The sequence below is a fragment of the Anomaloglossus baeobatrachus genome, chromosome 9 (genome assembly GCF_048569485.1).
Source record: "Anomaloglossus baeobatrachus isolate aAnoBae1 chromosome 9, aAnoBae1.hap1, whole genome shotgun sequence".
NCBI lineage: Eukaryota > Metazoa > Chordata > Amphibia > Anura > Aromobatidae > Anomaloglossus > Anomaloglossus baeobatrachus.
The window spans coordinates 163,495,284-163,520,255 of NC_134361.1; the positions used below are offsets into that span (position 1 = coordinate 163,495,284).

General features: G+C 47.4%; 18 non-coding genes and 3 pseudogenes across 18 annotated transcripts; all 21 read left to right on the forward strand.

The window, feature by feature from the left end:
• Positions 1-10: 10 nt before the first annotated feature.
• LOC142252304 (U2 spliceosomal RNA) lies at positions 11-201 on the forward strand. The gene has a single exon (XR_012725689.1). It is a non-coding gene; the product is annotated as a U2 spliceosomal RNA (small nuclear RNA).
• A 1,117-nt stretch (positions 202-1,318) lies between these two features.
• On the forward strand, positions 1,319-1,509 carry LOC142252316 (U2 spliceosomal RNA). The gene has a single exon (XR_012725700.1). It is a non-coding gene; the product is annotated as a U2 spliceosomal RNA (small nuclear RNA).
• Positions 1,510-2,626: 1,117 nt separating this feature from the next.
• LOC142252328 (U2 spliceosomal RNA) lies at positions 2,627-2,817 on the forward strand. Its single transcript, XR_012725711.1, has one exon. It is a non-coding gene; the product is annotated as a U2 spliceosomal RNA (small nuclear RNA).
• A 1,117-nt stretch (positions 2,818-3,934) lies between these two features.
• Positions 3,935-4,125, forward strand: LOC142252340 (U2 spliceosomal RNA). The gene has a single exon (XR_012725722.1). It is a non-coding gene; the product is annotated as a U2 spliceosomal RNA (small nuclear RNA).
• Positions 4,126-5,242: 1,117 nt separating this feature from the next.
• Positions 5,243-5,433, forward strand: LOC142252352 (U2 spliceosomal RNA). The gene has a single exon (XR_012725733.1). It is a non-coding gene; the product is annotated as a U2 spliceosomal RNA (small nuclear RNA).
• A 1,117-nt stretch (positions 5,434-6,550) lies between these two features.
• Positions 6,551-6,692, forward strand: LOC142253694 (U2 spliceosomal RNA; annotated as a pseudogene).
• A 659-nt stretch (positions 6,693-7,351) lies between these two features.
• LOC142253050 (U2 spliceosomal RNA) lies at positions 7,352-7,544 on the forward strand. Its single transcript, XR_012726372.1, has one exon. It is a non-coding gene; the product is annotated as a U2 spliceosomal RNA (small nuclear RNA).
• A 1,117-nt stretch (positions 7,545-8,661) lies between these two features.
• LOC142252364 (U2 spliceosomal RNA) lies at positions 8,662-8,852 on the forward strand. The gene has a single exon (XR_012725744.1). It is a non-coding gene; the product is annotated as a U2 spliceosomal RNA (small nuclear RNA).
• A 1,117-nt stretch (positions 8,853-9,969) lies between these two features.
• On the forward strand, positions 9,970-10,160 carry LOC142252375 (U2 spliceosomal RNA). Its single transcript, XR_012725755.1, has one exon. It is a non-coding gene; the product is annotated as a U2 spliceosomal RNA (small nuclear RNA).
• Positions 10,161-11,277: 1,117 nt separating this feature from the next.
• Positions 11,278-11,404, forward strand: LOC142253624 (U2 spliceosomal RNA; annotated as a pseudogene).
• A 684-nt stretch (positions 11,405-12,088) lies between these two features.
• LOC142253120 (U2 spliceosomal RNA) lies at positions 12,089-12,286 on the forward strand. Its single transcript, XR_012726439.1, has one exon. It is a non-coding gene; the product is annotated as a U2 spliceosomal RNA (small nuclear RNA).
• Positions 12,287-13,403: 1,117 nt separating this feature from the next.
• On the forward strand, positions 13,404-13,594 carry LOC142254007 (U2 spliceosomal RNA). Its single transcript, XR_012727032.1, has one exon. It is a non-coding gene; the product is annotated as a U2 spliceosomal RNA (small nuclear RNA).
• A 1,117-nt stretch (positions 13,595-14,711) lies between these two features.
• On the forward strand, positions 14,712-14,902 carry LOC142252387 (U2 spliceosomal RNA). Its single transcript, XR_012725766.1, has one exon. It is a non-coding gene; the product is annotated as a U2 spliceosomal RNA (small nuclear RNA).
• Positions 14,903-16,019: 1,117 nt separating this feature from the next.
• On the forward strand, positions 16,020-16,210 carry LOC142252398 (U2 spliceosomal RNA). The gene has a single exon (XR_012725777.1). It is a non-coding gene; the product is annotated as a U2 spliceosomal RNA (small nuclear RNA).
• A 1,117-nt stretch (positions 16,211-17,327) lies between these two features.
• Positions 17,328-17,518, forward strand: LOC142252409 (U2 spliceosomal RNA). Its single transcript, XR_012725788.1, has one exon. It is a non-coding gene; the product is annotated as a U2 spliceosomal RNA (small nuclear RNA).
• A 1,117-nt stretch (positions 17,519-18,635) lies between these two features.
• LOC142252421 (U2 spliceosomal RNA) lies at positions 18,636-18,826 on the forward strand. The gene has a single exon (XR_012725799.1). It is a non-coding gene; the product is annotated as a U2 spliceosomal RNA (small nuclear RNA).
• A 1,117-nt stretch (positions 18,827-19,943) lies between these two features.
• Positions 19,944-20,085, forward strand: LOC142253695 (U2 spliceosomal RNA; annotated as a pseudogene).
• A 739-nt stretch (positions 20,086-20,824) lies between these two features.
• LOC142253143 (U2 spliceosomal RNA) lies at positions 20,825-21,020 on the forward strand. Its single transcript, XR_012726461.1, has one exon. It is a non-coding gene; the product is annotated as a U2 spliceosomal RNA (small nuclear RNA).
• A 1,117-nt stretch (positions 21,021-22,137) lies between these two features.
• Positions 22,138-22,328, forward strand: LOC142252835 (U2 spliceosomal RNA). Its single transcript, XR_012726201.1, has one exon. It is a non-coding gene; the product is annotated as a U2 spliceosomal RNA (small nuclear RNA).
• A 1,117-nt stretch (positions 22,329-23,445) lies between these two features.
• On the forward strand, positions 23,446-23,636 carry LOC142252433 (U2 spliceosomal RNA). Its single transcript, XR_012725810.1, has one exon. It is a non-coding gene; the product is annotated as a U2 spliceosomal RNA (small nuclear RNA).
• Positions 23,637-24,753: 1,117 nt separating this feature from the next.
• On the forward strand, positions 24,754-24,941 carry LOC142252957 (U2 spliceosomal RNA). Its single transcript, XR_012726317.1, has one exon. It is a non-coding gene; the product is annotated as a U2 spliceosomal RNA (small nuclear RNA).
• Positions 24,942-24,972: the final 31 nt, after the last annotated feature.

Consider the following 24,972-nt stretch of genomic DNA (forward strand, 5'->3'; position numbering starts at 1 on the left):
AATTCTGGTTATCGCTTCTCGGCCTTTTGGCTAAGATCAAGTGTAGTATCTGTTCTTATCAGTTTAATATCTGATACGTCCCCTATCTGGGGACCATATATTAAATGGATTTTTAGAACAGGGAGATGGAAAAAGAGCTTGCTCTGTCCACTCCACGCATTGACCTGGTATTGCAGTACCTCCAGGAACGGTGCACCCCTTCTTAACCCAGTTTCCAAAAGCAGAACTCGATTCACCTGATTCATATTAGCCCGATTAGCGAATTGAAATGAATTTTTATCTAACACACTTTTTACTTGCTTTATTCATCCAAATAGCAAACTCATCACCACTCAACTTCACCAACTCTGCTATGTCCCGTGCAGTATCTTGTTGTCAGTCTAATCTAGATCATGTGTAATTGAATGGAATAGATCCCTTTTGGACAAAGTGGAGTCAGATGCTGCAGTGACCACAGGTGTGAGAGGATCTACAATTGGCATCTGGTGTTATCTCTCTGCTTCCACTCCAAATAAAGTTACCTGTTGTTACCTGAACGTCAAATACTAAGAATGGGCGGCCTATGAAAGAATTAGTACTTTCATTAAGTATACTAAACCGGCTAATTGGGAATAGACAAACTGTAAAAAGCCCTCTGAGAAAGCCCCTCTCTAACCTTTGTTAGTAAGCTTTTCTGTAGCCTGCCTGTTGATGTATTTTCGGTTTGAACAGTGCACAACATGAAGAGACGGAACACTGGCGGCTTGTCACAATGCCCCCCGATGACATCACAATAGCGCTGCTGCCTAGAAAACAAGCTGCGCAGAAGAAGTTGTTCTTTGGGTGGGAGGGTGGGCTAGTGGAAGGAGGGGGCAATCTCTTTTTTTCCCGGGTGGTAGGGGGATGACAGGAGAAGGGAAGCGGGTGGTGAGAAAGGTACAGAGGGCAGGGTTTGGGGGCTGGGAAGGAAAGGGAAAAGATTAGGGTTTGGGGATGATGAAAGGGCTTTCTACGGGTAAGGATGGCAAAGGGTGGCAGTGACGGAAAGTCAGGCAACCTGTCCTGTCCGTCTTTTTGTATCGTGAATTGGAAAGACTGCAAGGGGGAGGGGAGTTGCTTGCGCCCTAAAGGAGGAGTTATTCAGATTCATTGCAGTGGGCGGCGGCTGCAAAACGCACCATTCTTCTTGTTTTTGCTCTGCAAAGCAGCCTTTTCAAGGGTTGGCTTGGGTGACAAAATGTCTTGTGTAGGCGTGGGTTTGTCTCCCTCTCGCTCTCTCTCCCTAAGATGTGTCCGGCATAGGCCAGGGTGCCACTCGAGGCCCAAACCAATTCTGGTTATCGCTTCTCGGCCTTTTGGCTAAGATCAAGTGTAGTATCTGTTCTTATCAGTTTAATATCTGATACGTCCCCTATCTGGGGACCATATATTAAATGGATTTTTAGAACAGGGAGATGGAAAAAGAGCTTGCTCTGTCCACTCCACGCATTGACCTGGTATTGCAGTACCTCCAGGAACGGTGCACCCCTTCTTAACCCAGTTTCCAAAAGCAGAACTCGATTCACCTGATTCATATTAGCCCGATTAGCGAATTGAAATGAATTTTTATCTAACACACTTTTTACTTGCTTTATTCATCCAAATAGCAAACTCATCACCACTCAACTTCACCAACTCTGCTATGTCCCGTGCAGTATCTTGTTGTCAGTCTAATCTAGATCATGTGTAATTGAATGGAATAGATCCCTTTTGGACAAAGTGGAGTCAGATGCTGCAGTGACCACAGGTGTGAGAGGATCTACAATTGGCATCTGGTGTTATCTCTCTGCTTCCACTCCAAATAAAGTTACCTGTTGTTACCTGAACGTCAAATACTAAGAATGGGCGGCCTATGAAAGAATTAGTACTTTCATTAAGTATACTAAACCGGCTAATTGGGAATAGACAAACTGTAAAAAGCCCTCTGAGAAAGCCCCTCTCTAACCTTTGTTAGTAAGCTTTTCTGTAGCCTGCCTGTTGATGTATTTTCGGTTTGAACAGTGCACAACATGAAGAGACGGAACACTGGCGGCTTGTCACAATGCCCCCCGATGACATCACAATAGCGCTGCTGCCTAGAAAACAAGCTGCGCAGAAGAAGTTGTTCTTTGGGTGGGAGGGTGGGCTAGTGGAAGGAGGGGGCAATCTCTTTTTTTCCCGGGTGGTAGGGGGATGACAGGAGAAGGGAAGCGGGTGGTGAGAAAGGTACAGAGGGCAGGGTTTGGGGGCTGGGAAGGAAAGGGAAAAGATTAGGGTTTGGGGATGATGAAAGGGCTTTCTACGGGTAAGGATGGCAAAGGGTGGCAGTGACGGAAAGTCAGGCAACCTGTCCTGTCCGTCTTTTTGTATCGTGAATTGGAAAGACTGCAAGGGGGAGGGGAGTTGCTTGCGCCCTAAAGGAGGAGTTATTCAGATTCATTGCAGTGGGCGGCGGCTGCAAAACGCACCATTCTTCTTGTTTTTGCTCTGCAAAGCAGCCTTTTCAAGGGTTGGCTTGGGTGACAAAATGTCTTGTGTAGGCGTGGGTTTGTCTCCCTCTCGCTCTCTCTCCCTAAGATGTGTCCGGCATAGGCCAGGGTGCCACTCGAGGCCCAAACCAATTCTGGTTATCGCTTCTCGGCCTTTTGGCTAAGATCAAGTGTAGTATCTGTTCTTATCAGTTTAATATCTGATACGTCCCCTATCTGGGGACCATATATTAAATGGATTTTTAGAACAGGGAGATGGAAAAAGAGCTTGCTCTGTCCACTCCACGCATTGACCTGGTATTGCAGTACCTCCAGGAACGGTGCACCCCTTCTTAACCCAGTTTCCAAAAGCAGAACTCGATTCACCTGATTCATATTAGCCCGATTAGCGAATTGAAATGAATTTTTATCTAACACACTTTTTACTTGCTTTATTCATCCAAATAGCAAACTCATCACCACTCAACTTCACCAACTCTGCTATGTCCCGTGCAGTATCTTGTTGTCAGTCTAATCTAGATCATGTGTAATTGAATGGAATAGATCCCTTTTGGACAAAGTGGAGTCAGATGCTGCAGTGACCACAGGTGTGAGAGGATCTACAATTGGCATCTGGTGTTATCTCTCTGCTTCCACTCCAAATAAAGTTACCTGTTGTTACCTGAACGTCAAATACTAAGAATGGGCGGCCTATGAAAGAATTAGTACTTTCATTAAGTATACTAAACCGGCTAATTGGGAATAGACAAACTGTAAAAAGCCCTCTGAGAAAGCCCCTCTCTAACCTTTGTTAGTAAGCTTTTCTGTAGCCTGCCTGTTGATGTATTTTCGGTTTGAACAGTGCACAACATGAAGAGACGGAACACTGGCGGCTTGTCACAATGCCCCCCGATGACATCACAATAGCGCTGCTGCCTAGAAAACAAGCTGCGCAGAAGAAGTTGTTCTTTGGGTGGGAGGGTGGGCTAGTGGAAGGAGGGGGCAATCTCTTTTTTTCCCGGGTGGTAGGGGGATGACAGGAGAAGGGAAGCGGGTGGTGAGAAAGGTACAGAGGGCAGGGTTTGGGGGCTGGGAAGGAAAGGGAAAAGATTAGGGTTTGGGGATGATGAAAGGGCTTTCTACGGGTAAGGATGGCAAAGGGTGGCAGTGACGGAAAGTCAGGCAACCTGTCCTGTCCGTCTTTTTGTATCGTGAATTGGAAAGACTGCAAGGGGGAGGGGAGTTGCTTGCGCCCTAAAGGAGGAGTTATTCAGATTCATTGCAGTGGGCGGCGGCTGCAAAACGCACCATTCTTCTTGTTTTTGCTCTGCAAAGCAGCCTTTTCAAGGGTTGGCTTGGGTGACAAAATGTCTTGTGTAGGCGTGGGTTTGTCTCCCTCTCGCTCTCTCTCCCTAAGATGTGTCCGGCATAGGCCAGGGTGCCACTCGAGGCCCAAACCAATTCTGGTTATCGCTTCTCGGCCTTTTGGCTAAGATCAAGTGTAGTATCTGTTCTTATCAGTTTAATATCTGATACGTCCCCTATCTGGGGACCATATATTAAATGGATTTTTAGAACAGGGAGATGGAAAAAGAGCTTGCTCTGTCCACTCCACGCATTGACCTGGTATTGCAGTACCTCCAGGAACGGTGCACCCCTTCTTAACCCAGTTTCCAAAAGCAGAACTCGATTCACCTGATTCATATTAGCCCGATTAGCGAATTGAAATGAATTTTTATCTAACACACTTTTTACTTGCTTTATTCATCCAAATAGCAAACTCATCACCACTCAACTTCACCAACTCTGCTATGTCCCGTGCAGTATCTTGTTGTCAGTCTAATCTAGATCATGTGTAATTGAATGGAATAGATCCCTTTTGGACAAAGTGGAGTCAGATGCTGCAGTGACCACAGGTGTGAGAGGATCTACAATTGGCATCTGGTGTTATCTCTCTGCTTCCACTCCAAATAAAGTTACCTGTTGTTACCTGAACGTCAAATACTAAGAATGGGCGGCCTATGAAAGAATTAGTACTTTCATTAAGTATACTAAACCGGCTAATTGGGAATAGACAAACTGTAAAAAGCCCTCTGAGAAAGCCCCTCTCTAACCTTTGTTAGTAAGCTTTTCTGTAGCCTGCCTGTTGATGTATTTTCGGTTTGAACAGTGCACAACATGAAGAGACGGAACACTGGCGGCTTGTCACAATGCCCCCCGATGACATCACAATAGCGCTGCTGCCTAGAAAACAAGCTGCGCAGAAGAAGTTGTTCTTTGGGTGGGAGGGTGGGCTAGTGGAAGGAGGGGGCAATCTCTTTTTTTCCCGGGTGGTAGGGGGATGACAGGAGAAGGGAAGCGGGTGGTGAGAAAGGTACAGAGGGCAGGGTTTGGGGGCTGGGAAGGAAAGGGAAAAGATTAGGGTTTGGGGATGATGAAAGGGCTTTCTACGGGTAAGGATGGCAAAGGGTGGCAGTGACGGAAAGTCAGGCAACCTGTCCTGTCCGTCTTTTTGTATCGTGAATTGGAAAGACTGCAAGGGGGAGGGGAGTTGCTTGCGCCCTAAAGGAGGAGTTATTCAGATTCATTGCAGTGGGCGGCGGCTGCAAAACGCACCATTCTTCTTGTTTTTGCTCTGCAAAGCAGCCTTTTCAAGGGTTGGCTTGGGTGACAAAATGTCTTGTGTAGGCGTGGGTTTGTCTCCCTCTCGCTCTCTCTCCCTAAGATGTGTCCGGCATAGGCCAGGGTGCCACTCGAGGCCCAAACCAATTCTGGTTATCGCTTCTCGGCCTTTTGGCTAAGATCAAGTGTAGTATCTGTTCTTATCAGTTTAATATCTGATACGTCCCCTATCTGGGGACCATATATTAAATGGATTTTTAGAACAGGGAGATGGAAAAAGAGCTTGCTCTGTCCACTCCACGCATTGACCTGGTATTGCAGTACCTCCAGGAACGGTGCACCCCTTCTTAACCCAGTTTCCAAAAGCAGAACTCGATTCACCTGATTCATATTAGCCCGATTAGCGAATTGAAATGAATTTTTATCTAACACACTTTTTACTTGCTTTATTCATCCAAATAGCAAACTCATCACCACTCAACTTCACCAACTCTGCTATGTCCCGTGCAGTATCTTGTTGTCAGTCTAATCTAGATCATGTGTAATTGAATGGAATAGATCCCTTTTGGACAAAGTGGAGTCAGATGCTGCAGTGACCACAGGTGTGAGAGGATCTACAATTGGCATCTGGTGTTATCTCTCTGCTTCCACTCCAAATAAAGTTACCTGTTGTTACCTGAACGTCAAATACTAAGAATGGGCGGCCTATGAAAGAATTAGTACTTTCATTAAGTATACTAAACCGGCTAATTGGGAATAGACAAACTGTAAAAAGCCCTCTGAGAAAGCCCCTCTCTAACCTTTGTTAGTAAGCTTTTCTGTAGCCTGCCTGTTGATGTATTTTCGGTTTGAACAGTGCACAACATGAAGAGACGGAACACTGGCGGCTTGTCACAATGCCCCCCGATGACATCACAATAGCGCTGCTGCCTAGAAAACAAGCTGCGCAGAAGAAGTTGTTCTTTGGGTGGGAGGGTGGGCTAGTGGAAGGAGGGGGCAATCTCTTTTTTTCCCGGGTGGTAGGGGGATGACAGGAGAAGGGAAGCAGGTGGTGAGAAAGGTACAGAGGGCAGGGTTTGGGGGCTGGGAAGGAAAGGGAAAAGATTAGGGTTTGGGGATGATGAAAGGGCTTTCTACGGGTAAGGATGGCAAAGGGTGGCAGTGACGGAAAGTCAGGCAACCTGTCCTGTCCGTCTTTTTGTATCGTGAATTGGAAAGACTGCAAGGGGGAGGGGAGTTGCTTGCGCCCTAAAGGAGGAGTTATTCAGATTCATTGCAGTGGGCGGCGGCTGCAAAACGCACCATTCTTCTTGTTTTTGCTCTGCAAAGCAGCCTTTTCAAGGGTTGGCTTGGGTGACAAAATGTCTTGTGTAGGCGTGGGTTTGTCTCCCTCTCGCTCTCTCTCCCTAAGATGTGTCCGGCATAGGCCAGGGTGCCACTCGAGGCCCAAACCAATTCTGGTTATCGCTTCTCGGCCTTTTGGCTAAGATCAAGTGTAGTATCGTTCGAAAAGGTGGTTTAAGGCTCCGGCCACCTTAGTACAATGATGCAATGCACACTGGAAGGTTGCGCTTGTTAGTACTTTGGGAGGATAGTATATCCATCTAGAGGAAACCATGGCCCTACCAGGATCGAGGCTATTAGACTGAGTAAGTGTGGGGGCTATGGTGCAATGTGCCCCAGGATTGACGACCCTGGAGTGAGTCTGAGCTTGCTGGCTTTGGACCCCGGCAAGCCTTGGGCTCTGTAGCACACCGTACCTTGCCCTTTCATACTTTCTGAGCATATTGCTCTATCCCGGCCTTCTGGCTAGGAAGGGAAATTTTTATAATCATGGTCGGAGGTCCGTTCAGCTTTGGGCTGAGAAACCAACACCCGGTTGGAGGTCCGGGTCAGCTTCGGCTGAGAAACCAACACCCGGTTGGAGGTCCGGGTCAGCTTCGGCTGAGAAACCAACACCCGGTTGGAGGTCCGGTTAGCCTTGGGCTGAGAAACCAACACCGGTTGACGGTCCGGGCAGTTTCGGCTGCGAAACCAACAACTAGTAGCTCTCTACTCCACTTGGGTAAGATGCCTGGGTGGACGCTGGGAGCAACGACAAGGCTCAACCAGGCTTCGGCTTGGGGGAGCACCGAAGATCCCTGACCCTTGCTGTGGCCTTCTGGCTCGGAGGGACGGGGTTGATTTTTGGGGACCCTCTCCTCACGGAGGGGTCCACACGAATCCTAGCCTTTGCACTGTTTTTGGTGTGACTTCGGTCATGCATTTTTTGCGGTGCTTTGGAAAGCTTCATTAAATCAAAAATCTGTTCTTATCAGTTTAATATCTGATACGTCCCCTATCTGGGGACCATATATTAAATGGATTTTTAGAACAGGGAGATGGAAAAAGAGCTTGCTCTGTCCACTCCACGCATTGACCTGGTATTGCAGTACCTCCAGGAACGGTGCACCCCTTCTTAACCCAGTTTCCAAAAGCAGAACTCGATTCACCTGATTCATATTAGCCCGATTAGCGAATTGAAATGAATTTTTATCTAACACACTTTTTACTTGCTTTATTCATCCAAATAGCAAACTCATCACCACTCAACTTCACCAACTCTGCTATGTCCCGTGCAGTATCTTGTTGTCAGTCTAATCTAGATCATGTGTAATTGAATGGAATAGATCCCTTTTGGACAAAGTGGAGTCAGATGCTGCAGTGACCACAGGTGTGAGAGGATCTACAATTGGCATCTGGTGTTATCTCTCTGCTTCCACTCCAAATAAAGTTACCTGTTGTTACCTGAACGTCAAATACTAAGAATGGGCGGCCTATGAAAGAATTAGTACTTTCATTAAGTATACTAAACCGGCTAATTGGGAATAGACAAACTGTAAAAAGCCCTCTGAGAAAGCCCCTCTCTAACCTTTGTTAGTAAGCTTTTCTGTAGCCTGCCTGTTGATGTATTTTCGGTTTGAACAGTGCACAACATGAAGAGACGGAACACTGGCGGCTTGTCACAATGCCCCCCGATGACATCACAATAGCGCTGCTGCCTAGAAAACAAGCTGCGCAGAAGAAGTTGTTCTTTGGGTGGGAGGGTGGGCTAGTGGAAGGAGGGGGCAATCTCTTTTTTTCCCGGGTGGTAGGGGGATGACAGGAGAAGGGAAGCGGGTGGTGAGAAAGGTACAGAGGGCAGGGTTTGGGGGCTGGGAAGGAAAGGGAAAAGATTAGGGTTTGGGGATGATGAAAGGGCTTTCTACGGGTAAGGATGGCAAAGGGTGGCAGTGACGGAAAGTCAGGCAACCTGTCCTGTCCGTCTTTTTGTATCGTGAATTGGAAAGACTGCAAGGGGGAGGGGAGTTGCTTGCGCCCTAAAGGAGGAGTTATTCAGATTCATTGCAGTGGGCGGCGGCTGCAAAACGCACCATTCTTCTTGTTTTTGCTCTGCAAAGCAGCCTTTTCAAGGGTTGGCTTGGGTGACAAAATGTCTTGTGTAGGCGTGGGTTTGTCTCCCTCTCGCTCTCTCTCCCTAAGATGTGTCCGGCATAGGCCAGGGTGCCACTCGAGGCCCAAACCAATTCTGGTTATCGCTTCTCGGCCTTTTGGCTAAGATCAAGTGTAGTATCTGTTCTTATCAGTTTAATATCTGATACGTCCCCTATCTGGGGACCATATATTAAATGGATTTTTAGAACAGGGAGATGGAAAAAGAGCTTGCTCTGTCCACTCCACGCATTGACCTGGTATTGCAGTACCTCCAGGAACGGTGCACCCCTTCTTAACCCAGTTTCCAAAAGCAGAACTCGATTCACCTGATTCATATTAGCCCGATTAGCGAATTGAAATGAATTTTTATCTAACACACTTTTTACTTGCTTTATTCATCCAAATAGCAAACTCATCACCACTCAACTTCACCAACTCTGCTATGTCCCGTGCAGTATCTTGTTGTCAGTCTAATCTAGATCATGTGTAATTGAATGGAATAGATCCCTTTTGGACAAAGTGGAGTCAGATGCTGCAGTGACCACAGGTGTGAGAGGATCTACAATTGGCATCTGGTGTTATCTCTCTGCTTCCACTCCAAATAAAGTTACCTGTTGTTACCTGAACGTCAAATACTAAGAATGGGCGGCCTATGAAAGAATTAGTACTTTCATTAAGTATACTAAACCGGCTAATTGGGAATAGACAAACTGTAAAAAGCCCTCTGAGAAAGCCCCTCTCTAACCTTTGTTAGTAAGCTTTTCTGTAGCCTGCCTGTTGATGTATTTTCGGTTTGAACAGTGCACAACATGAAGAGACGGAACACTGGCGGCTTGTCACAATGCCCCCCGATGACATCACAATAGCGCTGCTGCCTAGAAAACAAGCTGCGCAGAAGAAGTTGTTCTTTGGGTGGGAGGGTGGGCTAGTGGAAGGAGGGGGCAATCTCTTTTTTTCCCGGGTGGTAGGGGGATGACAGGAGAAGGGAAGCGGGTGGTGAGAAAGGTACAGAGGGCAGGGTTTGGGGGCTGGGAAGGAAAGGGAAAAGATTAGGGTTTGGGGATGATGAAAGGGCTTTCTACGGGTAAGGATGGCAAAGGGTGGCAGTGACGGAAAGTCAGGCAACCTGTCCTGTCCGTCTTTTTGTATCGTGAATTGGAAAGACTGCAAGGGGGAGGGGAGTTGCTTGCGCCCTAAAGGAGGAGTTATTCAGATTCATTGCAGTGGGCGGCGGCTGCAAAACGCACCATTCTTCTTGTTTTTGCTCTGCAAAGCAGCCTTTTCAAGGGTTGGCTTGGGTGACAAAATGTCTTGTGTAGGCGTGGGTTTGTCTCCCTCTCGCTCTCTCTCCCTAAGATGTGTCCGGCATAGGCCAGGGTGCCACTCGAGGCCCAAACCAATTCTGGTTATCGCTTCTCGGCCTTTTGGCTAAGATCAAGTGTAGTATCTGTTCTTATCAGTTTAATATCTGATACGTCCCCTATCTGGGGACCATATATTAAATGGATTTTTAGAACAGGGAGATGGAAAAAGAGCTTGCTCTGTCCACTCCACGCATTGACCTGGTATTGCAGTACCTCCAGGAACGGTGCACCCCTTCTTAACCCAGTTTCCAAAAGCAGAACTCGATTCACCTGATTCATATTAGCCCGATTAGCGAATTGAAATGAATTTTTATCTAACACACTTTTTACTTGCTTTATTCATCCAAATAGCAAACTCATCACCACTCAACTTCACCAACTCTGCTATGTCCCGTGCAGTATCTTGTTGTCAGTCTAATCTAGATCATGTGTAATTGAATGGAATAGATCCCTTTTGGACAAAGTGGAGTCAGATGCTGCAGTGACCACAGGTGTGAGAGGATCTACAATTGGCATCTGGTGTTATCTCTCTGCTTCCACTCCAAATAAAGTTACCTGTTGTTACCTGAACGTCAAATACTAAGAATGGGCGGCCTATGAAAGAATTAGTACTTTCATTAAGTATACTAAACCGGCTAATTGGGAATAGACAAACTGTAAAAAGCCCTCTGAGAAAGCCCCTCTCTAACCTTTGTTAGTAAGCTTTTCTGTAGCCTGCCTGTTGATGTATTTTCGGTTTGAACAGTGCACAACATGAAGAGACGGAACACTGGCGGCTTGTCACAATGCCCCCCGATGACATCACAATAGCGCTGCTGCCTAGAAAACAAGCTGCGCAGAAGAAGTTGTTCTTTGGGTGGGAGGGTGGGCTAGTGGAAGGAGGGGGCAATCTCTTTTTTTCCCGGGTGGTAGGGGGATGACAGGAGAAGGGAAGCGGGTGGTGAGAAAGGTACAGAGGGCAGGGTTTGGGGGCTGGGAAGGAAAGGGAAAAGATTAGGGTTTGGGGATGATGAAAGGGCTTTCTACGGGTAAGGATGGCAAAGGGTGGCAGTGACGGAAAGTCAGGCAACCTGTCCTGTCCGTCTTTTTGTATCGTGAATTGGAAAGACTGCAAGGGGGAGGGGAGTTGCTTGCGCCCTAAAGGAGGAGTTATTCAGATTCATTGCAGTGGGCGGCGGCTGCAAAACGCACCATTCTTCTTGTTTTTGCTCTGCAAAGCAGCCTTTTCAAGGGTTGGCTTGGGTGACAAAATGTCTTGTGTAGGCGTGGGTTTGTCTCCCTCTCGCTCTCTCTCCCTAAGATGTGTCCGGCATAGGCCAGGGTGCCACTCGAGGCCCAAACCAATTCTGGTTATCGCTTCTCGGCCTTTTGGCTAAGATCAAGTGTAGTATCTGTGAGGCTCGGCAGATGCAATGCACACTGGAAGGTTGCGCTTGCTAGTACTCTTAATGTATAGTATATTCATCTAGAGGAAAACATGGCCCTACCAGGATCGAGGCTATTAGACTGAGTAAGTGTGGGGGCTATGGTGCAATGTGCCCCAGGACTGACGACCCTGGAGTGAGTCTGAGCTTGCTGGCTTGGGACCCCGGCGAGCCTTGGGCTCTGTAGCACACCGTACCTTGCCCTTTCATACTTTCTGAGCATATTGCTCTATCCCGGCCTTCTGGCTAGGAAGGGAAATTTTTATAATCATGGTCGGAGGTCCGTTCAGCTTTGGGCTGAGAAACCAACACCCGGTTGGAGGTCCGGGTCAGCTTCGGCTGAGAAACCAACACCCGGTTGGAGGTCTGGGTCAGCTTCGGCTGAGAAACCAACACCCGGTTGGAGGTCCGGGTCAGCTTCGGCTGAGAAACCAACACCCGGTTGGAGGTCCGGTTAGCCTTGGGCTGAGAAACCAACACCGGTTGACGGTCCGGGCAGTTTCGGCTGCGAAACCAACAACTAGTAGCTCTCTACTCCACTTGGGTAAGATGCCTGGGTGGACGCTGGGAGCAACGACAAGGCTCAACCAGGCTTCGGCTTGGGGGAGCACCGAAGATCCCTGACCCTTGCTGTGGCCTTCTGGCTCGGAGGGACGGGGTTGATTTTTGGGGACCCTCTCCTCACGGAGGGGTCCACACGAATCCTAGCCTTTGCACTGTTTTTGGTGTGACTTCGGTCATGCATTTTTTGCGGTGCTTTGGAAAGCTTCATTAAATCAAAAAATCTGTTCTTATCAGTTTAATATCTGATACGTCCCCTATCTGGGGACCATATATTAAATGGATTTTTAGAACAGGGAGATGGAAAAAGAGCTTGCTCTGTCCACTCCACGCATTGACCTGGTATTGCAGTACCTCCAGGAACGGTGCACCCCTTCTTAACCCAGTTTCCAAAAGCAGAACTCGATTCACCTGATTCATATTAGCCCGATTAGCGAATTGAAATGAATTTTTATCTAACACACTTTTTACTTGCTTTATTCATCCAAATAGCAAACTCATCACCACTCAACTTCACCAACTCTGCTATGTCCCGTGCAGTATCTTGTTGTCAGTCTAATCTAGATCATGTGTAATTGAATGGAATAGATCCCTTTTGGACAAAGTGGAGTCAGATGCTGCAGTGACCACAGGTGTGAGAGGATCTACAATTGGCATCTGGTGTTATCTCTCTGCTTCCACTCCAAATAAAGTTACCTGTTGTTACCTGAACGTCAAATACTAAGAATGGGCGGCCTATGAAAGAATTAGTACTTTCATTAAGTATACTAAACCGGCTAATTGGGAATAGACAAACTGTAAAAAGCCCTCTGAGAAAGCCCCTCTCTAACCTTTGTTAGTAAGCTTTTCTGTAGCCTGCCTGTTGATGTATTTTCGGTTTGAACAGTGCACAACATGAAGAGACGGAACACTGGCGGCTTGTCACAATGCCCCCCGATGACATCACAATAGCGCTGCTGCCTAGAAAACAAGCTGCGCAGAAGAAGTTGTTCTTTGGGTGGGAGGGTGGGCTAGTGGAAGGAGGGGGCAATCTCTTTTTTTCCCGGGTGGTAGGGGGATGACAGGAGAAGGGAAGCGGGTGGTGAGAAAGGTACAGAGGGCAGGGTTTGGGGGCTGGGAAGGAAAGGGAAAAGATTAGGGTTTGGGGATGATGAAAGGGCTTTCTACGGGTAAGGATGGCAAAGGGTGGCAGTGACGGAAAGTCAGGCAACCTGTCCTGTCCGTCTTTTTGTATCGTGAATTGGAAAGACTGCAAGGGGGAGGGGAGTTGCTTGCGCCCTAAAGGAGGAGTTATTCAGATTCATTGCAGTGGGCGGCGGCTGCAAAACGCACCATTCTTCTTGTTTTTGCTCTGCAAAGCAGCCTTTTCAAGGGTTGGCTTGGGTGACAAAATGTCTTGTGTAGGCGTGGGTTTGTCTCCCTCTCGCTCTCTCTCCCTAAGATGTGTCCGGCATAGGCCAGGGTGCCACTCGAGGCCCAAACCAATTCTGGTTATCGCTTCTCGGCCTTTTGGCTAAGATCAAGTGTAGTATCTGTTCTTATCAGTTTAATATCTGATACGTCCCCTATCTGGGGACCATATATTAAATAGATTTTTAGAACAGGGAGATGGAAAAAGAGCTTGCTCTGTCCACTCCACGCATTGACCTGGTATTGCAGTACCTCCAGGAACGGTGCACCCCTTCTTAACCCAGTTTCCAAAAGCAGAACTCGATTCACCTGATTCATATTAGCCCGATTAGCGAATTGAAATGAATTTTTATCTAACACACTTTTTACTTGCTTTATTCATCCAAATAGCAAACTCATCACCACTCAACTTCACCAACTCTGCTATGTCCCGTGCAGTATCTTGTTGTCAGTCTAATCTAGATCATGTGTAATTGAATGGAATAGATCCCTTTTGGACAAAGTGGAGTCAGATGCTGCAGTGACCACAGGTGTGAGAGGATCTACAATTGGCATCTGGTGTTATCTCTCTGCTTCCACTCCAAATAAAGTTACCTGTTGTTACCTGAACGTCAAATACTAAGAATGGGCGGCCTATGAAAGAATTAGTACTTTCATTAAGTATACTAAACCGGCTAATTGGGAATAGACAAACTGTAAAAAGCCCTCTGAGAAAGCCCCTCTCTAACCTTTGTTAGTAAGCTTTTCTGTAGCCTGCCTGTTGATGTATTTTCGGTTTGAACAGTGCACAACATGAAGAGACGGAACACTGGCGGCTTGTCACAATGCCCCCCGATGACATCACAATAGCGCTGCTGCCTAGAAAACAAGCTGCGCAGAAGAAGTTGTTCTTTGGGTGGGAGGGTGGGCTAGTGGAAGGAGGGGGCAATCTCTTTTTTTCCCGGGTGGTAGGGGGATGACAGGAGAAGGGAAGCGGGTGGTGAGAAAGGTACAGAGGGCAGGGTTTGGGGGCTGGGAAGGAAAGGGAAAAGATTAGGGTTTGGGGATGATGAAAGGGCTTTCTACGGGTAAGGATGGCAAAGGGTGGCAGTGACGGAAAGTCAGGCAACCTGTCCTGTCCGTCTTTTTGTATCGTGAATTGGAAAGACTGCAAGGGGGAGGGGAGTTGCTTGCGCTCTAAAGGAGGAGTTATTCAGATTCATTGCAGTGGGCGGCGGCTGCAAAACGCACCATTCTTCTTGTTTTTGCTCTGCAAAGCAGCCTTTTCAAGGGTTGGCTTGGGTGACAAAATGTCTTGTGTAGGCGTGGGTTTGTCTCCCTCTCGCTCTCTCTCCCTAAGATGTGTCCGGCATAGGCCAGGGTGCCACTCGAGGCCCAAACCAATTCTGGTTATCGCTTCTCGGCCTTTTGGCTAAGATCAAGTGTAGTATCTGTTCTTATCAGTTTAATATCTGATACGTCCCCTATCTGGGGACCATATATTAAATGGATTTTTAGAACAGGGAGATGGAAAAAGAGCTTGCTCTGTCCACTCCACGCATTGACCTGGTATTGCAGTACCTCCAGGAACGGTGCACCCCTTCTTAACCCAGTTTCCAAAAGCAGAACTCGATTCACCTGATTCATATTAGCCCGATTAGCGAATTGAAATGAATTTTTATCTAACACACTTTTTACTTGCTTTATTCATCCAAATAGCAAACTCATCACCACTCAACTTCACCAACTCTGCTATGTCCCGTGCAGTATCTTGTTGTCAGTCTAATCTAGATCATGTGTAATTGAATGGAATAGATCCCTTTTGGACAAAGTGGAGTCAGATGCTGCAGTGACCACAGGTGTGAGAGGATCTACAATTGGCATCTGGTGTTATCTCTCTGCTTCCACTCCAAATAAAGTTACCTGTTGTTACCTGAACGTCAAATACTAAGAATGGGCGGCCTATGAAAGAATTAGTACTTTCATTAAGTATACTAAACCGGCTAATTGGGAATAGACAAACTGTAAAAAGCCCTCTGAGAAAGCCCCTCTCTAACCTTTGTTAGTAAGCTTTTCTGTAGCCTGCCTGTTGATGTATTTTCGGTTTGAACAGTGCACAACATGAAGAGACGGAACACTGGCGGCTTGTCACAATGCCCCCCGATGACATCACAATAGCGCTGCTGCCTAGAAAACAAGCTGCGCAGAAGAAGTTGTTCTTTGGGTGGGAGGGTGGGCTAGTGGAAGGAGGGGGCAATCTCTTTTTTTCCCGGGTGGTAGGGGGATGACAGGAGAAGGGAAGCGGGTGGTGAGAAAGGTACAGAGGGCAGGGTTTGGGGGCTGGGAAGGAAAGGGAAAAGATTAGGGTTTGGGGATGATGAAAGGGCTTTCTACGGGTAAGGATGGCAAAGGGTGGCAGTGACGGAAAGTCAGGCAACCTGTCCTGTCCGTCTTTTTGTATCGTGAATTGGAAAGACTGCAAGGGGGAGGGGAGTTGCTTGCGCCCTAAAGGAGGAGTTATTCAGATTCATTGCAGTGGGCGGCGGCTGCAAAACGCACCATTCTTCTTGTTTTTGCTCTGCAAAGCAGCCTTTTCAAGGGTTGGCTTGGGTGACAAAATGTCTTGTGTAGGCGTGGGTTTGTCTCCCTCTCGCTCTCTCTCCCTAAGATGTGTCCGGCATAGGCCAGGGTGCCACTCGAGGCCCAAACCAATTCTGGTTATCGCTTCTCGGCCTTTTGGCTAAGATCAAGTGTAGTATCTGTTCTTATCAGTTTAATATCTGATACGTCCCCTATCTGGGGACCATATATTAAATGGATTTTTAGAACAGGGAGATGGAAAAAGAGCTTGCTCTGTCCACTCCACGCATTGACCTGGTATTGCAGTACCTCCAGGAACGGTGCACCCCTTCTTAACCCAGTTTCCAAAAGCAGAACTCGATTCACCTGATTCATATTAGCCCGATTAGCGAATTGAAATGAATTTTTATCTAACACACTTTTTACTTGCTTTATTCATCCAAATAGCAAACTCATCACCACTCAACTTCACCAACTCTGCTATGTCCCGTGCAGTATCTTGTTGTCAGTCTAATCTAGATCATGTGTAATTGAATGGAATAGATCCCTTTTGGACAAAGTGGAGTCAGATGCTGCAGTGACCACAGGTGTGAGAGGATCTACAATTGGCATCTGGTGTTATCTCTCTGCTTCCACTCCAAATAAAGTTACCTGTTGTTACCTGAACGTCAAATACTAAGAATGGGCGGCCTATGAAAGAATTAGTACTTTCATTAAGTATACTAAACCGGCTAATTGGGAATAGACAAACTGTAAAAAGCCCTCTGAGAAAGCCCCTCTCTAACCTTTGTTAGTAAGCTTTTCTGTAGCCTGCCTGTTGATGTATTTTCGGTTTGAACAGTGCACAACATGAAGAGACGGAACACTGGCGGCTTGTCACAATGCCCCCCGATGACATCACAATAGCGCTGCTGCCTAGAAAACAAGCTGCGCAGAAGAAGTTGTTCTTTGGGTGGGAGGGTGGGCTAGTGGAAGGAGGGGGCAATCTCTTTTTTTCCCGGGTGGTAGGGGGATGACAGGAGAAGGGAAGCGGGTGGTGAGAAAGGTACAGAGGGCAGGGTTTGGGGGCTGGGAAGGAAAGGGAAAAGATTAGGGTTTGGGGATGATGAAAGGGCTTTCTACGGGTAAGGATGGCAAAGGGTGGCAGTGACGGAAAGTCAGGCAACCTGTCCTGTCCGTCTTTTTGTATCGTGAATTGGAAAGACTGCAAGGGGGAGGGGAGTTGCTTGCGCCCTAAAGGAGGAGTTATTCAGATTCATTGCAGTGGGCGGCGGCTGCAAAACGCACCATTCTTCTTGTTTTTGCTCTGCAAAGCAGCCTTTTCAAGGGTTGGCTTGGGTGACAAAATGTCTTGTGTAGGCGTGGGTTTGTCTCCCTCTCGCTCTCTCTCCCTAAGATGTGTCCGGCATAGGCCAGGGTGCCACTCGAGGCCCAAACCAATTCTGGTTATCGCTTCTCGGCCTTTTGGCTAAGATCAAGTGTAGTATCTGTTCTTATCAGTTTAATATCTGATACGTCCCCTATCTGGGGACCATATATTAAATGGATTTTTAGAACAGGGAGATGGAAAAAGAGCTTGCTCTGTCCACTCCACGCATTGACCTGGTATTGCAGTACCTCCAGGAACGGTGCACCCCTTCTTAACCCAGTTTCCAAAAGCAGAACTCGATTCACCTGATTCATATTAGCCCGATTAGCGAATTGAAATGAATTTTTATCTAACACACTTTTTACTTGCTTTATTCATCCAAATAGCAAACTCATCACCACTCAACTTCACCAACTCTGCTATGTCCCGTGCAGTATCTTGTTGTCAGTCTAATCTAGATCATGTGTAATTGAATGGAATAGATCCCTTTTGGACAAAGTGGAGTCAGATGCTGCAGTGACCACAGGTGTGAGAGGATCTACAATTGGCATCTGGTGTTATCTCTCTGCTTCCACTCCAAATAAAGTTACCTGTTGTTACCTGAACGTCAAATACTAAGAATGGGCGGCCTATGAAAGAATTAGTACTTTCATTAAGTATACTAAACCGGCTAATTGGGAATAGACAAACTGTAAAAAGCCCTCTGAGAAAGCCCCTCTCTAACCTTTGTTAGTAAGCTTTTCTGTAGCCTGCCTGTTGATGTATTTTCGGTTTGAACAGTGCACAACATGAAGAGACGGAACACTGGCGGCTTGTCACAATGCCCCCCGATGACATCACAATAGCGCTGCTGCCTAGAAAACAAGCTGCGCAGAAGAAGTTGTTCTTTGGGTGGGAGGGTGGGCTAGTGGAAGGAGGGGGCAATCTCTTTTTTTCCCGGGTGGTAGGGGGATGACAGGAGAAGGGAAGCGGGTGGTGAGAAAGGTACAGAGGGCAGGGTTTGGGGGCTGGGAAGGAAAGGGAAAAGATTAGGGTTTGGGGATGATGAAAGGGCTTTCTACGGGTAAGGATGGCAAAGGGTGGCAGTGACGGAAAGTCAGGCAACCTGTCCTGTCCGTCTTTTTGTATCGTGAATTGGAAAGACTGCAAGGGGGAGGGGAGTTGCTTGCGCCCTAAAGGAGGAGTTATTCAGATTCATTGCAGTGGGCGGCGGCTGCAAAACGCACCATTCTTCTTGTTTTTGCTCTGCAAAGCAGCCTTTTCAAGGGTTGGCTTGGGTGACAAAATGTCTTGTGTAGGCGTGGGTTTGTCTCCCTCTCGCTCTCTCTCCCTAAGATGTGTCCGGCATAGGCCAGGGTGCCACTCGAGGCCCAAACCAATTCTGGTTATCGCTTCTCGGCCTTTTGGCTAAGATCAAGTGTAGTATCTGTTCTTATCAGTTTAATATCTGATACGTCCCCTATCTGGGGACCATATATTAAATGGATTTTTAGAACAGGGAGATGGAAAAAGAGCTTGCTCTGTCCACTCCACGCATTGACCTGGTATTGCAGTACCTCCAGGAACGGTGCACCCCTTCTTAACCCAGTTTCCAAAAGCAGAACTCGATTCACCTGATTCATATTAGCCCGATTAGCGAATTGAAATGAATTTTTATCTAACACACTTTTTACTTGCTTTATTCATCCAAATAGCAAACTCATCACCACTCAACTTCACCAACTCTGCTATGTCCCGTGCAGTATCTTGTTGTCAGTCTAATCTAGATCATGTGTAATTGAATGGAATAGATCCCTTTTGGACAAAGTGGAGTCAGATGCTGCAGTGACCACAGGTGTGAGAGGATCTACAATTGGCATCTGGTGTTATCTCTCTGCTTCCACTCCAAATAAAGTTACCTGTTGTTACCTGAACGTCAAATACTAAGAATGGGCGGCCTATGAAAGAATTAGTACTTTCATTAAGTATACTAAACCGGCTAATTGGGAATAGACAAACTGTAAAAAGCCCTCTGAGAAAGCCCCTCTCTAACCTTTGTTAGTAAGCTTTTCTGTAGCCTGCCTGTTGATGTATTTTCGGTTTGAACAGTGCACAACATGAAGAGACGGAACACTGGCGGCTTGTCACAATGCCCCCCGATGACATCACAATAGTGCTGCTGCCTAGAAAACAAGCTGCGCAGAAGAAGTTGTTCTTTGGGTGGGAGGGTGGGCTAGTGGAAGGAGGGGGCAATCTCTTTTTTTCCCGGGTGGTAGGGGGATGACAGGAGAAGGGAAGCGGGTGGTGAGAAAGGTACAGAGGGCAGGGTTTGGGGGCTGGGAAGGAAAGGGAAAAGATTAGGGTTTGGGGATGATGAAAGGGCTTTCTACGGGTAAGGATGGCAAAGGGTGGCAGTGACGGAAAGTCAGGCAACCTGTCCTGTCCGTCTTTTTGTATCGTGAATTGGAAAGACTGCAAGGGGGAGGGGAGTTGCTTGCGCCCTAAAGGAGGAGTTATTCAGATTCATTGCAGTGGGCGGCGGCTGCAAAACGCACCATTCTTCTTGTTTTTGCTCTGCAAAGCAGCCTTTTCAAGGGTTGGCTTGGGTGACAAAATGTCTTGTGTAGGCGTGGGTTTGTCTCCCTCTCGCTCTCTCTCCCTAAGATGTGTCCGGCATAGGCCAGGGTGCCACTCGAGGCCCAAACCAATTCTGGTTATCGCTTCTCGGCCTTTTGGCTAAGATCAAGTGTAGTATCGTTCGAAAAGGTGGTTTAAGGCTCCGGCCACCTTAGTACAATGATGCAATGCACACTGGAAGGTTGCGCTTGTTAGTACTTTGGGAGGATAGTATATCCATCTAGAGGAAACCATGGCCCTACCAGGATCGAGGCTATTAGACTGAGTAAGTGTGGGGGCTATGGTGCAATGTGCCCCAGGATTGACGACCCTGGAGTGAGTCTGAGCTTGCTGGCTTGGGACCCCGGCGAGCCTTAGGCTCTGTAGCACACCGTACCTTGCCTTTTCATACTTTCTGAGCATATTGCTCTATCCCGGCCTTCTGGCTAGGAAGGGAAATTTTTATAATCATGGTCGGAGGTCCGTTCAGCTTTGGGCTGAGAAACCAACACCCGGTTGGAGGTCTGGGTCAGCTTTGGCTGAGAAACCAACACCCGGTTGGAGGTCCGGGTCAGCTTCGGCTGAGAAACCAACACCCGGTTGGAGGTCCGGGTCAGCTTCGGCTGAGAAACCAACACCCGGTTGGAGGTCCGGGTCAGCTTCGGCTGAGAAACCAACACCCGGTTGGAGGTCCGGTTAGCCTTGGGCTGAGAAACCAACACCGGTTGACGGTCCGGGCAGTTTCGGCTGCGAAACCAACAACTAGTAGCTCTCTACTCCACTTGGGTAAGATGCCTGGGTGGACGCTGGGAGCAACGACAAGGCTCAATCAGGCTTCGGCTTGGGGGAGCACCGAAGATCCCTGACCCTTGCTGTGGCCTTCTGGCTCGGAGGGACGGGGTTGATTTTTGGGGACCCTCTCCTCACGGAGGGGTCCACACGAATCCTAGCCTTTGCACTGTTTTTGGTGTGACTTTGGTCATGCATTTTTTGCGGTGCTTTGGAAAGCTTCATTAAATCAAAATCTGTTCTTATCAGTTTAATATCTGATACGTCCCCTATCTGGGGACCATATATTAAATGGATTTTTAGAACAGGGAGATGGAAAAAGAGCTTGCTCTGTCCACTCCACGCATTGACCTGGTATTGCAGTACCTCCAGGAACGGTGCACCCCTTCTTAACCCAGTTTCCAAAAGCAGAACTCGATTCACCTGATTCATATTAGCCCGATTAGCGAATTGAAATGAATTTTTATCTAACACACTTTTTACTTGCTTTATTCATCCAAATAGCAAACTCATCACCACTCAACTTCACCAACTCTGCTATGTCCCGTGCAGTATCTTGTTGTCAGTCTAATCTAGATCATGTGTAATTGAATGGAATAGATCCCTTTTGGACAAAGTGGAGTCAGATGCTGCAGTGACCACAGGTGTGAGAGGATCTACAATTGGCATCTGGTGTTATCTCTCTGCTTCCACTCCAAATAAAGTTACCTGTTGTTACCTGAACGTCAAATACTAAGAATGGGCGGCCTATGAAAGAATTAGTACTTTCATTAAGTATACTAAACCGGCTAATTGGGAATAGACAAACTGTAAAAAGCCCTCTGAGAAAGCCCCTCTCTAACCTTTGTTAGTAAGATTTTCTGTAGCCTGCCTGTTGATGTATTTTCGGTTTGAACAGTGCACAACATGAAGAGACGGAACACTGGCGGCTTGTCACAATGCCCCCCGATGACATCACAATAGCGCTGCTGCCTAGAAAACAAGCTGCGCAGAAGAAGTTGTTCTTTGGGTGGGAGGGTGGGCTAGTGGAAGGAGGGGGCAATCTCTTTTTTTCCCGGGTGGTAGGGGGATGACAGGAGAAGGGAAGCGGGTGGTGAGAAAGGTACAGAGGGCAGGGTTTGGGGGCTGGGAAGGAAAGGGAAAAGATTAGGGTTTGGGGATGATGAAAGGGCTTTCTACGGGTAAGGATGGCAAAGGGTGGCAGTGACGGAAAGTCAGGCAACCTGTCCTGTCCGTCTTTTTGTATCGTGAATTGGAAAGACTGCAAGGGGGAGGGGAGTTGCTTGCGCCCTAAAGGAGGAGTTATTCAGATTCATTGCAGTGGGCGGCGGCTGCAAAACGCACCATTCTTCTTGTTTTTGCTCTGCAAAGCAGCCTTTTCAAGGGTTGGCTTGGGTGACAAAATGTCTTGTGTAGGCGTGGGTTTGTCTCCCTCTCGCTCTCTCTCCCTAAGATGTGTCCGGCATAGGCCAGGGTGCCACTCGAGGCCCAAACCAATTCTGGTTATCGCTTCTCGGCCTTTTGGCTAAGATCAAGTGTAGTATCTGTTCTTATCAGTTTAATATCTGATACGTCCCCTATCTGGGGACCATATATTAAATGGATTTTTAGAACAGGGAGATGGAAAAAGAGCTTGCTCTGTCCACTCCACGCATTGACCTGGTATTGCAGTACCTCCAGGAATGGTGCACCCCTTCTTAACCCAGTTTCCAAAAGCAGAACTCGATTCACCTGATTCATATTAGCCCGATTAGCGAATTGAAATGAATTTTTATCTAACACACTTTTTACTTGCTTTATTCATCCAAATAGCAAACTCATCACCACTCAACTTCACCAACTCTGCTATGTCCCGTGCAGTATCTTGTTGTCAGTCTAATCTAGATCATGTGTAATTGAATGGAATAGATCCCTTTTGGACAAAGTGGAGTCAGATGCTGCAGTGACCACAGGTGTGAGAGGATCTACAATTGGCATCTGGTGTTATCTCTCTGCTTCCACTCCAAATAAAGTTACCTGTTGTTACCTGAACGTCAAATACTAAGAATGGGCGGCCTATGAAAGAATTAGTACTTTCATTAAGTATACTAAACCGGCTAATTGGGAATAGACAAACTGTAAAAAGCCCTCTGAGAAAGCCCCTCTCTAACCTTTGTTAGTAAGCTTTTCTGTAGCCTGCCTGTTGATGTATTTTCGGTTTGAACCGTGCACAACATGAAGAGACGGAACACTGGCGGCTTGTCACAATGCCCCCCGATGACATCACAATAGCGCTGCTGCCTAGAAAACAAGCTGCGCAGAAGAAGTTGTTCTTTGGGTGGGAGGGTGGGCTAGTGGAAGGAGGGGGCAATCTCTTTTTTTCCCGGGTGGTAGGGGGATGACAGGAGAAGGGAAGCGGGTGGTGAGAAAGGTACAGAGGGCAGGGTTTGGGGGCTGGGAAGGAAAGGGAAAAGATTAGGGTTTGGGGATGATGAAAGGGCTTTCTACGGGTAAGGATGGCAAAGGGTGGCAGTGACGGAAAGTCAGGCAACCTGTCCTGTCCGTCTTTTTGTATCGTGAATTGGAAAGACTGCAAGGGGGAGGGGAGTTGCTTGCGCCCTAAAGGAGGAGTTATTCAGATTCATTGCAGTGGGCGGCGGCTGCAAAACGCACCATTCTTCTTGTTTTTGCTCTGCAAAGCAGCCTTTTCAAGGGTTGGCTTGGGTGACAAAATGTCTTGTGTAGGCGTGGGTTTGTCTCCCTCTCGCTCTCTCTCCCTAAGATGTGTCCGGCATAGGCCAGGGTGCCACTCGAGGCCCAAACCAATTCTGGTTATCGCTTCTCGGCCTTTTGGCTAAGATCAAGTGTAGTATCTGTTCTTATCAGTTTAATATCTGATACGTCCCCTATCTGGGGACCATATATTAAATGGATTTTTAGAACAGGGAGATGGAAAAAGAGCTTGCTCTGTCCACTCCACGCATTGACCTGGTATTGCAGTACCTCCAGGAACGGTGCACCCCTTCTTAACCCAGTTTCCAAAAGCAGAACTCGATTCACCTGATTCATATTAGCCCGATTAGCGAATTGAAATGAATTTTTATCTAACACACTTTTTACTTGCTTTATTCATCCAAATAGCAAACTCATCACCACTCAACTTCACCAACTCTGCTATGTCCCGTGCAGTATCTTGTTGTCAGTCTAATCTAGATCATGTGTAATTGAATGGAATAGATCCCTTTTGGACAAAGTGGAGTCAGATGCTGCAGTGACCACAGGTGTGAGAGGATCTACAATTGGCATCTGGTGTTATCTCTCTGCTTCCACTCCAAATAAAGTTACCTGTTGTTACCTGAACGTCAAATACTAAGAATGGGCGGCCTATGAAAGAATTAGTACTTTCATTAAGTATACTAAACCGGCTAATTGGGAATAGACAAACTGTAAAAAGCCCTCTGAGAAAGCCCCTCTATAACCTTTGTTAGTAAGCTTTTCTGTAGCCTGCCTGTTGATGTATTTTCGGTTTGAACAGTGCACAACATGAAGAGACGGAACACTGGCGGCTTGTCACAATGCCCCCCGATGACATCACAATAGCGCTGCTGCCTAGAAAACAAGCTGCGCAGAAGAAGTTGTTCTTTGGGTGGGAGGGTGGGCTAGTGGAAGGAGGGGGCAATCTCTTTTTTTCCCGGGTGGTAGGGGGATGACAGGAGAAGGGAAGCGGGTGGTGAGAAAGGTACAGAGGGCAGGGTTTGGGGGCTGGGAAGGAAAGGGAAAAGATTAGGGTTTGGGGATGATGAAAGGGCTTTCTACGGGTAAGGATGGCAAAGGGTGGCAGTGACGGAAAGTCAGGCAACCTGTCCTGTCCGTCTTTTTGTATCGTGAATTGGAAAGACTGCAAGGGGGAGGGGAGTTGCTTGCGCCCTAAAGGAGGAGTTATTCAGATTCATTGCAGTGGGCGGCGGCTGCAAAACGCACCATTCTTCTTGTTTTTGCTCTGCAAAGCAGCCTTTTCAAGGGTTGGCTTGGGTGACAAAATGTCTTGTGTAGGCGTGGGTTTGTCTCCCTCTCGCTCTCTCTCCCTAAGATGTGTCCGGCATAGGCCAGGGTGCCACTCGAGGCCCAAACCAATTCTGGTTATCGCTTCTCGGCCTTTTGGCTAAGATCAAGTGTAGTTGTTCTTATCAGTTTAATATCTGATACGTCCCCTATCTGGGGACCATATATTAAATGGATTTTTAGAACAGGGAGATGGAAAAAGAGCTTGCTCTGTCCACTCCACGCATTGACCTGGTATTGCAGTACCTCCAGGAACGGTGCACCCCTTGTTAACCCAGTTTCCAAAAGCAGAACTCGAT